Source organism: Ursus arctos, unplaced genomic scaffold, assembly GCF_023065955.2.
Source record: "Ursus arctos isolate Adak ecotype North America unplaced genomic scaffold, UrsArc2.0 scaffold_1, whole genome shotgun sequence".
Lineage (NCBI taxonomy): Eukaryota > Metazoa > Chordata > Mammalia > Carnivora > Ursidae > Ursus > Ursus arctos.
In genome coordinates, this window is record NW_026622763.1 from 31,659,106 (window position 1) to 31,675,213 (window position 16,108).

Here is a 16,108-nt window from a genome sequence, read left to right on the forward strand (position 1 = left end):
TGCTTCCATTATACTGATTTTTACTTATGGCAGTAAAGTGTTCGTCTATTGCCCATTTCAAATTTGGTAGTTTCCAGAGGAACTGCTTCCCAAGCATTTTTCAAGTATAGAGAGCTGTATAGCCTGGCACAGTTTTTTTGTGGGTGAGAGATACTCATTTTCTTTTTGTGTAATTTCTTGGATGAGTGAATCCATTTGCTAGCTGTTTTTTTTTTTTTTTTTAATGTTCTTATTTTTACTTTGCATAACCAGTGATCTAATTCTTGGTTCTCACGTATAGGTGTCTTGAAATTTTCCATAAGAATTATCTCTCTTAGTATTTAAGAAATGCAAAATAATGTCAGAAATGCCTTTGTTAATCAGTAGATAAATGAACTGAGTATCAAATAATGTTTTTTAAACCCATGTGTCAGTGATCTGCTTTGTTTACTGTTTTGAATTTTCTCTACTAACTCATTTCTGTTGTTGCTTGGATATTTAAGAGCAAGCCAGCCACTGATGTTACTGTCACCTTCCTAAATTAGTGTTGATGTTGAAGGTCATGGTCTTAATCAGCATTAGGAAATCCTCAGTTTAAAACAAGGTTTCAGAAAACCAGCAATTAGATAACAAAAGATTAAACATTTGTTACTTTATGAAGTGAAACTAATTAATGTTATATAACTTCTAATTGAGTTGTTTTCCAACAGTTGATTTGTAAGTCAGGTATTTGAGAATTATAATAGGTATGGTAAATGTTTCTATATAATAAGATTGCTTTCACGTTTACATTTCTGCCTTAGATATCAGTTACTCCAACCATGAAGGGCCTCTCACCACCTTTTCTTCCTCATATCCCTACAGGCAGTTAAGATGGAGAAGCTGTGGGTGATTCAATTCTTATTCATTGAACATTTAACACAGCTGTTTTTCAGAAGAGAAAAATCTTTACCATGTTATTAAATTCTAAAAGAAATTTATTGCAAATGGGCACTTATCTTTTTAGTTGATAAATGTCTTTAAATTCAGTTTCATACAAAAAAGCAGAACCTTAGTAATGTGACTTTATTGAATTTTTTTTTTTTTTAAGCTAAAGCTGACGTATGTCTTTGGGAGGCAAAATTAATGAAATACATATAACTTTACTTACAAAAGCAGTATTTAGAATATTGGAGGAATGGATGGGTAGCATGTTGAGAGCAGATATCCCCGTCTTCCTAATTTTAAGAGAGAAGCACTTACTATTTCACTTAAGTATGATGTGATTTTTGTTTTTGGTAGATCCTCTTTATCAGATTGAAGAAATTCCCTTATATATTTTTAGTTTTCTGAGAATTTTAGAAAGGATGTTGAATTTTGTAAATGCTTTTTCTATGTATAGAAATGATCATGGCATTTAAAAAAATTAATACGGTGAATTATATTGATTTTGAAACAAATATTGCCTTCCTGGGATAAACCCCATGTGATTATGTTTTATTCTTTCAACGTGTTGTTGGATTCTTTTTGCCAAATTTTTATTTGGGAATATTGCATCTATGTTTACAGGGGATATTTGTCTGTAGTTTTCTTCTCTTGTAATGTCTTTTTCTGGTTTTGGTATCAGAGTAATACTGGCTTCATAGAATGAGTTGGGAAGTATCCCTTCTACTTCAGTATTATGGAAAAATTTGTGTAGAGTTTGTGTTATTTCCTCCTCAAATATTTTATAGAATTTGCCAATGAAGCCATCTGTCCCTGGAGTTTTCTTTATATGAAGGATTTTTGACTGTAGTTCAGTTTCTGTATTAGAGGGTCGTTCAGGTTATCTATTTCTTCCTGAGTGAGCTGTGGTAAAAGTTTCTTTCAAGGAATTTGTCCATTTCACTTAAATGACGAGTTTATTGATGCGAAGTTCATAATACTCTCTAAGGTGATGTCTCCTCTCTTGTTCCTGACATTGGTTATTTGTGTCTTCCCACTTTTTTCCTCATCAGTCTGACTAGAAGCTTATCAATTCTTTTGATTTTGTTAAAGAACTAACATTTGGTTTCATTGATTTTTTTTTTTCTGTTGATTTTGTTTCGGTTTCATTGATTTCCACTTTGATCTTGATCATTTCCTTTCTTCTGCTTACTTGGGTTTAATTTGCTCTTTTTCTAGTTTCTTAGGGTGGAAAGCTAAGGTCATTGATTTGAGACCTTTATTTTAATATAGGTATTGAGTGCAATACACTTCTTCATAAGTGCTGTTTTAGCAGTATTTTGCAACTTTTTGTTTAAATTTTCATTCACTTTAAGATACTTTGTAGTTTGTCTTTTGATTTCTTCTTTGACCCTGGGGTTATTTAGAAATGTGTTAGTTTCCAAGAATTTAGTGGTTTCACAGAGCTCTTTCTGTTATGAATTTCTTCTTCTTCTTTTTTTTTCCTATTATAAATTTCTAACTTCATTCCATTGTGGTTTGAGAACATATGGTTTGAATTCTTGTAAACTTTTTTGAAATTTGTAATATGCTTTTCAGAATATGTTCTGTCTTGGGAAATGATTCCTGTGAACATGAAAAGAAGGTGTATGCTGCCTTTGTTGGGTGGAGCATTCTCTAAAAGTCAGGTTAAGATAGCTGGTAGTGTTACAGTCTGCAGTATCTTTGCTGATTTTCTGTCTAGTTGTTTTATCTATTATTGAGAATATGGTATAAAAACCTCTGTAATTGTGGGTTTGTCTATTTACCCTTGACGTCATACTGGTTTTTGTTTCATGTATCTTGAAGTTTTGTTATTGGGTGCATACGTGAGTAGGGTTGTTATGTCCTTTTGTTCGATTGATCTCTTTAAGCATAATGAACTTTTTTTTTTTTTAAAGATTTTATTTATTCATCTGACAGAGATAGAGACAGCCCGTGAGAGAGGGAACACAAGCAGGGGGAGTGGGAGAGGAAGAAGCAGGCTCCCAGCGGAGGAGCCTGATGTGGGGCTCGATCTCAGAACACCAGAATCACGCCCTGAGCTGAAGGCAGACGCTTAATGACTGAGCCACCCAGGCGCCCCTGAACTTTTTTTTAAGTTTATTATTTTTAGTAATCTCTACACCCAGACTCATGACCCTGACTGAGATCAAGAGCTGCATGCTCTTTCAGCGAAACCAGCCAGGTGCCTCAATGAAATAAACTTCTTAATCCCTGGTGATACTCTTTGTTCTGAGATCTATGTTGCATGCTAATATGGCCAAAGTCTCTCTGACTAGTGTTAGCATGGTGTATCTTTTTTCTTTTCTTTTCTCTTTTTTACTTCTATTTAAATCTTCGTATTCAAAGTGCGTTTGTTTCTTCATATTCAAGCTGCTTTTCAAAGGCAACTTTTTTTTTTTTTTAAAGATTTTATTTATTTTTTTGACAGAGATAGAGACAGCTAGCGAGAGAGGGAACACAAGCAGGGGGAGTGGGAGAGGAAGAGGCAGGCTCATAGCGGAGGAGCCTGATGTGGGGCTCGATCCCATAACGCCGGGATCACGCCCTGAGCCGAAGGCAGACGCTTAACCGCTGTGCCACCCAGGCGCCCCCAAAGGCAACTTTTAATAGGGTCTTGTTTTTATCTAGTCTCACAATCTTTGCCTTAATAGTGGTGTTCACGACATTGTTTATATTTAACATGATTTTCTAATTAAGATTTTACACTTTTAGAACAAGTTTGGGTTCACAGCAAAATTGAGGGGAACATACAGAGATTTCCCATATATTCCCTGTCCTTGCACATGCATAGCCTCCCCCATCATCAGCATTTCCCACCAGATTGTTACAGTTAGTGAACCTACGTTGACAAATCATAATCACCCAGAGTCCATAGTTTGCATTAGCATTCTATGGATTTGAACAAATGGATGACGTGTTTTTCAATGCCCTAAAAATCCTCTGTGCTCCACCTTGTTTATCACTAACCCCCAACCCTCCATAGCCACTGATTTTTTTTTTTTTTTTACTATCTCCATTGTTTTGTATTTTCCAAAACATCATTTAGTTGGAATCATACAGTACGTAGCCTTTTCAGATTGGCTTCTTTCACTTAGTAGTATGCATTTAAGGTTCCTCCATGTCTTTTCATGGTTTGATAGCTCATTTCTTTTTAGCATTCAATTATATGTTCTGTTGTCTGGATGTGCCACTGTTTATCCATTCACCGACTAAAGGACATCTTGATTCTTTCAAGTTTTGATAATTATGAATAAAACTGCTGTAAATATCCATGGGCAGATTTCTATGTGGTCACAAATTTTCAGCTCCTTTGCATAAGATTCAAGGGCACAGGTGTTGGTATATGGTAAGAGAATGTTTGATTTGGTGAGAAACTGCCAAACTGTCTTCTAAAGTGACTGTACCATTTTGTATTACCACCAGTAGTGAATGAGAATTCCTAATCCCAACCCTGTTGCTCTACATCCTCGCCAGCATTTAATGTTGTCAGTGTTCTGAATTTTGGCTGTTCTAATAGATGTGCATTGGTATTTCATTTTAATTTGCTTTTCCCTCATAATATATGATGTGGAGCATCTTTTCATATGTTTATGTGCTATGTGTATATCTTTTTTGGTGAAATATCTGTTAAGATTTGGCCCAATTTCGGGGGTGCCTGGGTGGCTCAGTCATTAAGCGTCTGCCTTCGGCTCAGGGCGTGATCCCAGAGTCCTGGGATCGAGCCCCACATCAGGCTCCTCTGCTGGGAGCCTGCTTCTTCCTCTCCCACTCTCACTGCCTGTCTGTGTTCCCTCTTTCGCTGGCTGTCTCTCTCTGTGTCAAATAAATAAATAAAATCTTAAAAAAAAAAAAAGAATTGGCCTAATTTTTAAATCAGGTTGCTGCTTTTCTTATTGTTGAGTTTTAAAAGTTCTTTCCATTTTTTTTGGATAACAGTCCTTTATCAGTTTTTTTTCTCAGTTTGTGGCCTTTCATTTTTTTTTCACATTGAGTGGTTTTTTTTCACAGAACAGAAGTTTTTAATTTTGAAGTCTAATTTACCAATTTCTTTCATGGCCGGTACCTTTGGTGTTGTATTTTAAAAGTCACTGCCATACCCAAGGTCATCTGGATTTTTTTCTGTGTTGCCTTATAGGAATTTTGGCATTTTATGTTTAGGTCTGTGATCCCTTTTGTATTAATTTTTGTGAAGGATGTAAGATCTGTGTCTGGATTTATTATTTTGCATGTGGATGTCCAGTTTTTCCAGCACCATTTGTTGAAGACTTTAAAAAAAAAAAAGATTTATTTATTTTAGAGAGAGAGCATGGACAGGGTGAGTGGGAGGGGCAGAGGTAGAGAGAGACCTAATCAGACTCTGTGCTGAGTACAGAGCCCAAGGCAGGCTCAATCTCACTATCCTGAGGTCACGACCTGAGCCAAAACCAAGAGTTAGATGCTTAACTGACTGCCACTCACGTGCCCCTTGTTAAAGACTTCTTATTGAGTTGTCTTATCCGTGAACATGAAATATCTATTTATGTAGCTCTTCTCTGATTTCGTTCCTCAGAATTTTGTAATTTTCCCTCATAGATACTGTATAGACATGTTAGATTTTACACCTAAGTATTTCATTTTGAGAAGTGTTAAGGTAAACGATACTGTGTTTTTAGTTTCAAATTCTACTTGTTCGTTGCTGGTATGTAGGAAAGTGATTTACTTTTGTATATAATCTTGAATCCTGCAGCCTTGTTATAATCACTTATTAGTTTGAGGACTACTTTGTCATTTCCTTCAGATTTTCTGTATAGATGATCATAATATCTGCAAAGGCAGTTTTATGTCTTCTTTCCCTATCTGTATACCTTTTATTTCCTTTTCTTGTCTTATTTCACTAGCTAGAACTTCCAGTATGATGTTGAAACAAAGTGATGAGGGGACATTATGCTTTGTAACTTATCTTAGTGGGAAAGCTTCGAGTTTCCCACCAGTAACTATACTGTTAGCTGTAGAATTTTTGTAGATAGTCTTTGTTTAATTGAGGAAGTTCCCCTCTATTCCTAGTTCACTGAGATTTGATAATGATTTTTGATATGGTTAGGTTTCACTCTGTCATCTTACCATTTCCCCTTCCTCCCTTCTTTCCTTCCTGTCTTTTCTAGTAGATTCTGTGCCCAATGTGCAGCTTGAACTTACAACCCCTAGATCAGGAGTTGCATGCTCTCCCGAATGAGGAAGCCAGGTACCCCTAAAAAATATTGAACACTTCACGGATTTGCATGTCATCCTTGTGCAGGGGCCGTGCTAATCTCTGTATTATTCCAGTTTTAGTATATGTGCTGCTGAAGCAAGCACTATTTTCTTTTTCTTCTGTTGTTTGTTTTCTTTCTCGCTTACTCTGCCTTCTTTTGGATTATTTTTGTGATTCCATTTTATCTCTGTTTTTGGCTTATTTGCTATAACTTTTTTAAAATTTTTGTTTTACTTTAAGTGATTGATATGGGACATGGTTGTCAGAGAGTCTGACTTATTTCCCAGAGGACACTTGATAATGTCTGGAAACATTTTTGATTTTCATACTGAGGGGTGGTAGGGGTGTTACCATCATCTCATGCGTAGAAGTCAGGCATGCTGCTAAACATCTTCCAGTGCACAAGACCTCCCACAGAAAGGCTTACCTTGTCCAGAATGTCAATAGAGCCAAGGTTGAGAAATTCTGATTTGGGGTTTATAATATACAGATCTTTCTTGACTTGACATGAGGCTATGTCCCACTAAACTCATTGCTAGTTGAATATGTTGTAAGTCAAGTGTATTTAATGCACCTAACCTACTGAACATCATGGCTTAGCCTAACCTACTTAGAACTCTTATATTAGCCTAGGGTTGGGCAAAGTCACCTAGCAGAAAGTCTTTTATAGTAAAGTTTTGAATATTTCATGTAATTTATTGAATACTGTACTGAAAATGAACAACAGAACGGTTGTTTGGGTACGAACAGTTGTAAATGTATAGGTTGTTTACCCTCATGATTGTGTGGTGGACTGGGAGCTGCAGCTCACTGCTACTGCTCAGCATCACAAGAGGGCATTTTACCACATATTGCTAGCCCAGGAAAAGATCAAGATTCAAATTTTGAATTATGGTTTCTACTAAGCGTGTATCATTTTCAAAGCGTGTATCATTTTCAAACCGTTATAAAGTGAAGAAATCGTAAGTTGGATCGTCATAACTCGGACTATCTGTATATCTTTAGTTTATCACAGTCTGTCTTTAAATGATACCACTTATATATAGTGTAAGAACTTTATGATAGTGTATTTCCATTTCTTCCTGCCCGGACCTTATGCTATTGTTTCCATACATTTACACCTAAAATAAACCCTATAATGCTTTCTTATTATTTTTATTTTAATAGCCAATTATTTTTCAAATACTTTTAAATAATAAGAGAAAAATGTAGGTATTTATTTCATAATTATTATTACTCCTTTCCATCAGTTTGTTTGATATTCAGACTTCCATCTGGTATCCTTTTCCTTCTTCCCAAAGGATTTCTGTTAACATTTCTTATAGTGGGTCTGCTGGTGATGATTACTTCAGCTTTTGCATGTCTAAAAATGTTATTTCCCAATTTTTTTGTGTAGCAAAGCACATAACAAATTTATCCTCTTAATAATTTATAAATGTAAATTACAGTATTATCAACTATATGGACATTATTGTATAACATCTCTAATGTCACCTTTGTTTTTGAAAATATTTTTGCTGGATATAGAATTCTAGCTTGACAGTTTTTTCTTTTTTCTTTTTTTAAGATTTTTTATTTATCTGCTAGAAAGAGACAGCAAGAGAAGGAACACAAGCAGGGGAGTGGGAGAGGGAGAAGCAGGCTTCCTGCTGAGCAGGGAGCTTGATGCAGGGGTTGATCCCAGGATCCTGGGATCATGACCTGAGCTGAAAGCAGATGCTTAACAATTGAGCCACCCAGGCACCCCTTGACAGTTCTTTCTTCCAGTATTTAAACAGTGGTGCTCCAGTCTTCTCAGTTGCATTGTTTCTTTTTCTTAAAGATTGTATGTATGTATGTATGTATTTATTTATTTTGAGAGAGAGCGCGCGCGCACACAAGTGGGGGCAGGGGGGAGGGAGAAGCAGACAGGAGCCTGACATGGGGCTCCATACCAGGTCCCCAGGATCATGACATGAACCGAAGGCAGATGCTTAACAGGTTGAGCCACCCAGGTGCTCCCACTTGCATTGTTTCTGATGAGAAATTCAGTGTCATCCTTTGTTCCTCTGTGTGTAGCATGTTTTTTTTTTTTTTCCCCAGCCTTGGTGGGAACAGGTGCTCTTTTTGGCCCTGACAGGCACTTTTCCTTCTAATCTTTTGGGATAGTTCTTTCTCCAGTGCCACTTAGTTTTTTCACAAACCTGTGCTGATGAGTACTGTGCTGAATACTGCAGAGAACTCTCTGCAGATCTCCTGGGCTCTCTGCATTTCCTTCCTTCTTGGCACTCTGTGAACCTTAGGTGCCTTCATCTTCTTAGATTCTTGTTTCCGTCTCTTCAACTCATGAAGTCTTTTATTTTAGGCTCTGTCTTAGTTCACTTTCATGCTCCATGGCGTAGAAACTTTTCCAGGATAGTAAGCTGAGGCAGTTGTGTTTTACTTCTTTTAAGTATCATTGTCCTTCATTGCCTATTATCCAGTGTCTGGAAAACCATTGTTTCAAATCTTGTCAGATTTTTTTGTTGTTGCTTTTGGTAGAAGGGTGAATTCATTTCCTGTTACTTCACCTCTTTTTCTTTGCAATATTTTTTAAAGATTTTATTTATTAGAGTGTGTGCATGTGCACAAGTAGGGGGAGCAGCAGAGGGAGAGGGAGAAGCAGGCTCCTCACTGAGCAGGGAGCTCAATGCAGGGTTCAGTCCCAGGACCCTGGGATCATGACCTGAGCTAAAGGCCAGACCTTTACCTGGCTGAGCCAGCCAGGCAACTCTGCAGTGTTTTTTGGTAATAAAATTCATGTAATGGAATTCACCATATTAAAGTGTACAGTTCAGTGGTTTTTACTATATTCAGTGTTGTACATCATAACTATCTTGTTCCAGAACACTTCATCACTCTAAAAAGAAATCCCATACACATTAGTCACTTTGCATCCTGTGACCCCTGCCACTCCCCAGCAACCACTAATACACTTTAATTCTCTGTGGATTTGCCTATATCTGGACATTTCCTGTAAATGGAATCATATAATATGTGGCCTTTTGTATCTGATGACTTTCACATTGTATAATGTTTTAAAGGTTCATGCATGTTGTAGTACTTCATTCTTTTTATGGCTGTATAATATTCCATTGTGTATTTCATTTTTGTTGGAGTGGAAGTCAGCTGTTGAATCCTTTTAACTATTTTCTCTCCCATGTAGTCCATATTTGGCCTCTCCAGGTGATTTTAATATGCTTCCAGGACTGAGAATCAGATTTAGAAAGTTAGTACTAGACGAGAAGCAAATTTAATTAGAACAGGATAAGGACTTATCTAGAGTCTTTTTTTATTTTGTCTTTCTCATCTCTTCTTTTGATTATGAAAAAGATACCAGATCAGTAGTTTTAAAGATTGACACTGGTTGCTTTTTGTAATATGTATTATTTGAGTAAATTGTAGAAAATGTAGAGGAGAAAATAGAGACCACCTGTAATTTCACTAGTTAATACTTCCGCACATTTCTTAGCTGCTTTTTTTTTAATTCTACATGTATTCAATGCTATCATCTTAGCATTCTGTTTACCTTGCTATATTTGGTATTATCTTCAGTATGTGATTTTATTTCCTGCTTTTTCTACTTAATGCATAAGTATTTTCAGATTTCATTATTTTTCAAGAGGTCTTACATGGCAGTGTATTTAAAGCTTAGAAACATCTTACCAAACTGTTTTCCACATTATACCAGTTTACACTTTAACACATTCACTAGCACTCATTCTTGAAAGTGTTTTACTCATCATAATTTCACCAGCATTGTAAATATTGTCTTGCTAGCTTGTTTTGTTTACATTAACTTTTTGTTTCATCACGGTATTTTTTCTTCTTCATCGTCGTCTTTTTTTTTTTTTTTTTTTAATTTCAAGTGCATGCCCAATGTGGGGCTTGAACTCATGACCCGAGATCAAGAGTGGCATGTTCTACCAACTGAGCCAGCTAGGCGCCCCTTTTCTTCATTTTAAAAATCAACTTTATGGAAGTATAATTTACATAGTATAAAGCATTTCTTTTGTGTGGGGCTCTGTGTTTTCATAAACAAATGTACCTGTGTGATCACCATTCCAGACAATAAAGAGAACGTTTTCATTCCCCATAAAAGTCCGCTTTAACCCTTTGCAGTCATATCCTCCATCCCCATTTCAGTCAACTAATGATCTAATTTCGATCACTACATAATAGTTTTCTCTCTTCTTACATGTCATAAAGGGAACCATAACAGTATGTAGCCACTTGCATCTGGTTATTTCTCAGTGTACTTTTTTTGGGGGACTTTAAAAATAATTTCTATTATTGAAGTATAGTTGACACACAATGTTATATTAGTTTCAGGTGTACAACATAGTGATTCCACAGTCCCATACATTACTGTGCAATCTGGTTAGTCACCGAACAATATTACTACAATATTATCATATTCCCCATGCTGTACTTTTCATCTCTGTGACTTATTTTATAACTGAAAGTTTGTACCTCTAATCACCTTCACCTAGTTTGACCAGCCTCCTCCCCCAAAGTGGACTCATTTTTAAAATATTTTTATTTTATTTAAATTCAATTAACTAACATATAGTGTATTTTTAGTTTCAGAGGTAGAGTTCAGTGATTCATCAGTTGCACACAACACCCAGTGCTCATCACATCTCGTGCCCTCCTAATGCCCATCACCCAGTTACCCCATCGCCCCACCCTCTCCCCTTAAGCAACCCTCAGTTTACTTCCTACTGTTAAGAGTCTCTTAAGGTTTATCTCCCTCTCTGATTTTGTCTCATTCTATTTTTCCCTCCTTTCCCCCATGATTCTCTGTTTTCTTTCCTAAATTCCACATGTGAGTGAAATCATATGGTAATTGGCTTTTTCTGACTTATTTCGATTAGCATAATATCTTCTAGTTCCATCCATGTCGTTGCAGATGGTAAGTTTTCAGTTTTTTGATAGCTGAGTAATAGTCCAGTGTGTGTGTGTGTGTGTGTGTGTGTGTGTACCACATCTTCTTTATCCATTCATTTGTCGATGGACATCTGGGCTCTTTCCATAGTTTGGCTATTGTGGACATTGCTGCTGTAAACATTGGGGTGCAGGTGGCGCTTTTGGATCACTTTGTATCATTTTGGTAAATCCCTAGTGTAATTGTTGGGTCGTGGGAAGCTCTCTTTTTAACTTGTGGAGGAACCTCCATGCTGTTTTTCTAGAGTGGCTGCACCAGCTTGCATTCCCACCAGCAGTGTAAGAGGGTTTTCCTTTCTCCGCAGTATACTTTTGAGATACATCATTGTTGTGCATGTCATCAGTTTGACCCCTCTTCATTTTTTTAAAAACTGAGTAGTATTCTAATGAACGAATCTATCCACTTTGTCTATTTACCTGTTGATGTACATTTGTATTCTTTCCAATTTGGGGCTCCTGTAAGTAAAATAACAGTTAACATCTATGTGCAAGTTGTTTGTGGACATGCATTTCACTTCTTGGGTACATATTTAGTAGGATTGCTGGGTCATATGATACATGTATTATTTTTTGTAAAGTTATTTGAGAGAGAGAGCACGCTCTTGTGAGAGAGCATGCATGGGGGAGAGGGTAGGGAGAGAGAGAATCTCAAGCAGACTCACTGCTGAGCAGGAAGCCCAACTTGGGGTTCTGTCTCAGGATCCTGAAATCATGACCCGAGCCAAAATCAAGAGTTGGATGCTTAACCGAGTGATTGAGCCACCCAAGTGCCCCCATAATAAGCATGTATTTACTTTATAAGAAGCTGCCCAATAGTTTTCCAAAGGGGTAATAATCATTTGACACTCCCACCAACAGTTGGTGTTGTCAGTTTCTTACTTTAGTCATTTTGTGAGTGTATATCAAAACTTTCTGTGGGTTTATTTTGCATTTTCCTGATATAAAGTTGCTGAGCATCTTTTCAAGTGTTTATTGGTCATTACTATATTTTCTTTTGTGAAGTGTCTGTTTAAGTCTTTGACTTGTTTTGTTAAAAAATTGGGTTGGTTTATTATTACTGAGATGTAAGACTTCTTTATATATTCTGCATAGAAGAGCTCTCACATATGTATTGTGAATATTTTTCTCAGTCTGGCATGTCTTTTCATTTTCTAAAGTATGTATTTTGAATAGCATAATTTTTGAATTTTTAGGAAGCCTAATTTATCAATTCCTTCATTTATAATGTGTGCATTTGTGTTCTAAGAAATCTTTGCCAAACCCAGGGTCACTAAAATTTTTCTCCTATATTTTCTTACGGATATTTTATAAGTTTAGGCTTTATATTTAGGTCTGTGATCTATTTTGAGTTAGTTTTTATGTAAAGTGTGAGGTAAGAGCATAGGCTTATTTTTTCCTAAACTCCTGTTCAGACCATTTGTGGAAAAGACTATCCTTACCCTCATTTAATTCCTTCATTAAATGGTACCTTTGTCTAAAATTCATTATTTTTGTATATGTGGGCCCGTTTCTAGACTTCTGTATGGTGGTTTTCTGTTGCTTTACATGTTCTTATGCTAGTGACACTGTTCATTAATTTAGCTTTCTGATTTATGATTTAGTTTGTAATCAGATTATATATGTCCTTCAAATTTACTTTTTCAAGGTTATTTTAGCTATTTTTCTTTTGCCTTTCTATATGAATTTTAGAATCAACTTGTCCATTTCTGTTTTAAAAAAAAACACTTGTTGGGGTTTTGATTGAAATTTATTAGAAATTTAGGTAATTTGGAGGAAAATTTTCCCAAGTAAATTTTTTTTAAACAGTCCATGAACACGTTGTATTTCCATTTATGTTGCAGGTTTCACATATAATTTGTTAAGCCTGTCTCTTAAGTATTTAGTAGTTTGATGCTGTTGTAAATGATACTGCTTTTTATTTTCATTTTTTCGTTGTCGATACATGGAAATACAGTTGAGTGTTCAATATGGACTTGTGACTTTGTTAAATTCACTTTAGTTCTAGGAGCTCTGTTGAGATTCCCTAGGATTTTTTCCCTACATGAGCATATCATGTACAGATAATTTTATGTCTTCTTTCCCAGTCCGCATACCTATATTTGTTTTTGTTCCCTTATTGTACTGACTAGAATCTTAGGTGAAATGTGGGTTTGAAGCGGTAACAGACTTCCTGGGCTTGAATTTCATTTCAGGAAGAAAGCATTCAGTCTTTGACCGTAAGTATGGTTGTTAGGTATAGGTTTTCCATGGGCGCCTACTCTTTATCAGCTTGGGGACATTTCTTTCTTTCAAGGAATTTTATGTTATGAATGGGTGTTGAAAAAAGGGTTTTAGGGGCGCCTGGGTGGCTCAGTCATTAAGCGTCTGCCTTTGGCTCAGGGCGTGATCCTGGCATTCCGGGATCGAACCCCACATCAGGCTCCTCCGCTGGAAGCCTGCTTCTTCCTCTCCCACTCCCCCTGCTTGTGTTCCCTCTCTTGCTGTCTGTCTCTCTCTGTCAAATAAATGAATAAAATCTTTAAAAAAAAGAAAAAGAAAAAAGGGTTTTAATTGTCAAAATTCCTAAATTTTTTTATCCTGTTCTTAAAATTGCACTATTTTGAATATTGCACCTCTGTGATATGTTTTAATAAAAACAAGAAACTTTTATCTCTTAGAATGTGCCATAAATTACTGTATCATCACAGTTCTTTGAAGTATATGTTATCTAAGTTTTACACATGAGCTTCAAATCGTTATTTTCCAAAGGAACTTAAAATTTCTTTGTTTTCTGTTCTCTTCATTGTGGATATATGAATATTCATTTCTAGTAAGTGAGGTTTATTTGTTGTTTCTCCTTGTGTACGATTTTGGTTTCTTGTTGATCACATTTATCAAAGTTGCTTGTGTATTTGAGGAGGAGGAGCATTGGATGTTACGTTTTATATATATAGCTACAAGAACTACCTTACTAAATTAGGTCGGTGCTTAGGTCCATGTTTGTTCTTTGTCCACCTCCCTATGCGAAGAGTGGTGTGTTAAAGTTAGTTAATAGTATTGGTGTGTCTTTATCAGTCCTTCCATATACTATAGCGCTTTATGAAAAGGTTGCTGTGTTACTTGATGCATAGATATTCTTAAATATGTATAGGTATCCAAAACTTATAGATACAGCCATTGATGAATGATATGCAGATATTAAAAGCCATTATTGTGAATTGTGGGTTTTGGGTCATACTTAATGCTCTTTGACTTGAACTTTACTTGTCTGGTAATTAGGGTCTGCTTGTCTTTCTTACTGTCTTTCATTACCTGATAAACTTCCATCCATTCCTTTAATTTTACTATTCCTGAGCCACTTTGTTTTTTTGTTTTTGTGGTGTTTTTTGTTTTGTTTTGTTTTTTGGTGTGTTTCTTGTACACAGCATGTAGTTGAGTCTTGGGTTGTGAGACAAGTTGAAAATTTTTTTGTTTTTATAGGTAAGTCCATTGATATTTATTGATATGATTGAATGTATTTGGTCTCAACTCTATTATGATATTTAATAATTTTTTATTTTGTTGTATTGTCTACATTTCTTTTTTTTGCTATTTATAAAAAAGATTTGTTTAAGAGAGAGCACACAAGTGGGGGGAGGGGCAGAGGGAAAGGAAGAGAGAATTCTCAAGCCGACTCCTTGCTGAGTGCAGAGCCCAAACAGGGTTCGATCCAGGACCCCGAGATCATGACCTGAGCTGAAATCAAGAGTCGGCCACTTAAATGACTGAGCCACCCAGGCGCCCCTCTCTTTTTGCTCTTATTTAAAAAATTATATTTTGTATTTGAGAAGGTTTGTATTTTTTTTCTTCTCCCGTTTTTAGTTGCATTATTTCCACTTTGTGTGCAGATGTTTGTACACTAGTCTTTCATCCTTATCCCATGTTTGAGAGACGTGTGTGTGTGTGTGTGTGTGTGTGTGTTTAAGTAAAATCTTACTACTAAACTAAAAGTTTTCCAGTTATCTCTTGGTTGGATGAAGAGTGTGTGTGTGTGTGTGTGTGTGTGTGTGTGTAAAATTTTATTGGAGTTTACAAGTTATCTCTTGGTTGGATAAAGCCAAGGTGAAGATGGACTGTACGATCCAATATGTAGCCAGTAATCCCTTGTGGCTGTTGAGCCCTTGAAATATGGCTAGTCTGAATTTAGATGTTCCATACAGGTAAAATACACACTAGATTTTATAGACTTGTTATGGGAGAAAAAAATGTAAGTATCTGCATACATTTTTGTATTGATTGTGTGTTGAAATGATAACATTGTAGTTGTGTATATTGGCTTAAATAAAATGTATTATTAAAACTAATTTCACCTGTTCTTTTTTAAGTGTGGCTACTAGAAAATTTAAATATATGGGTCACATGTATGGCTTGCAATGTATTTCTGTTGAACAGTGCTATTCTAGTAGATTTGTCAAAAGTCCCTTATAGAATTACATCCAGCTTAGCTGGATGTAAAATCTTGGTTTATACTTTTCATTCATTGAGGTTTCTCAGAATGTTGCTTCGTTGATATTTTACATAATGTTGTTTTTGAAGTCTGATTTTAGTTTGTTTTTGTTTTTTTTTGCTATTTGACTTATTGCAATAACGTATTATAATAGTACTATTTTACTATTGTTTATTGGAGTCTTTGAGGATTTTTTCATTATTTTTGAAATAGTTTTATTCAAAAATGTGTCAGAATTGGTGGTTGTTTTGGATTACTTTTATCAGATAATTAATAAGCTTTTTGTTTATTGTTGTGGTGAAGAAATCATAACCTGAAGTTTACCATCTGAACTGTTTTTAAGTCCACAATACAATAGTGTTAACTGTATGTACAGTGTTATGAAATAGATACGTAGCACTTTTTCATCTTGGAAAATTGCAGCTATACACATTGAACAACAGCTTCTTTTTTCCTCCTCTCCTAGTCCCTAGCAACCACTGTTCTACTTGCTATTTTTAAGAATTTGACTACTTTAGGGG

At 35.8% G+C, this 16,108-nt stretch overlaps 1 protein-coding gene and 1 non-coding gene across 7 annotated transcripts in view; one reads left to right on the forward strand and one right to left on the reverse strand.

Annotated features, from left to right (window-relative positions):
* Window positions 1-16,108, forward strand: part of EPC2 (enhancer of polycomb homolog 2) — a 117,096-nt gene that overhangs the window by 22,327 nt on the left and 78,661 nt on the right. The window lies entirely within an intron of this gene.
* LOC113250951 (U6 spliceosomal RNA) lies at window positions 6,158-6,261 on the reverse strand. Its single transcript, XR_003314274.1, has one exon. It is a non-coding gene; the product is annotated as a U6 spliceosomal RNA (small nuclear RNA).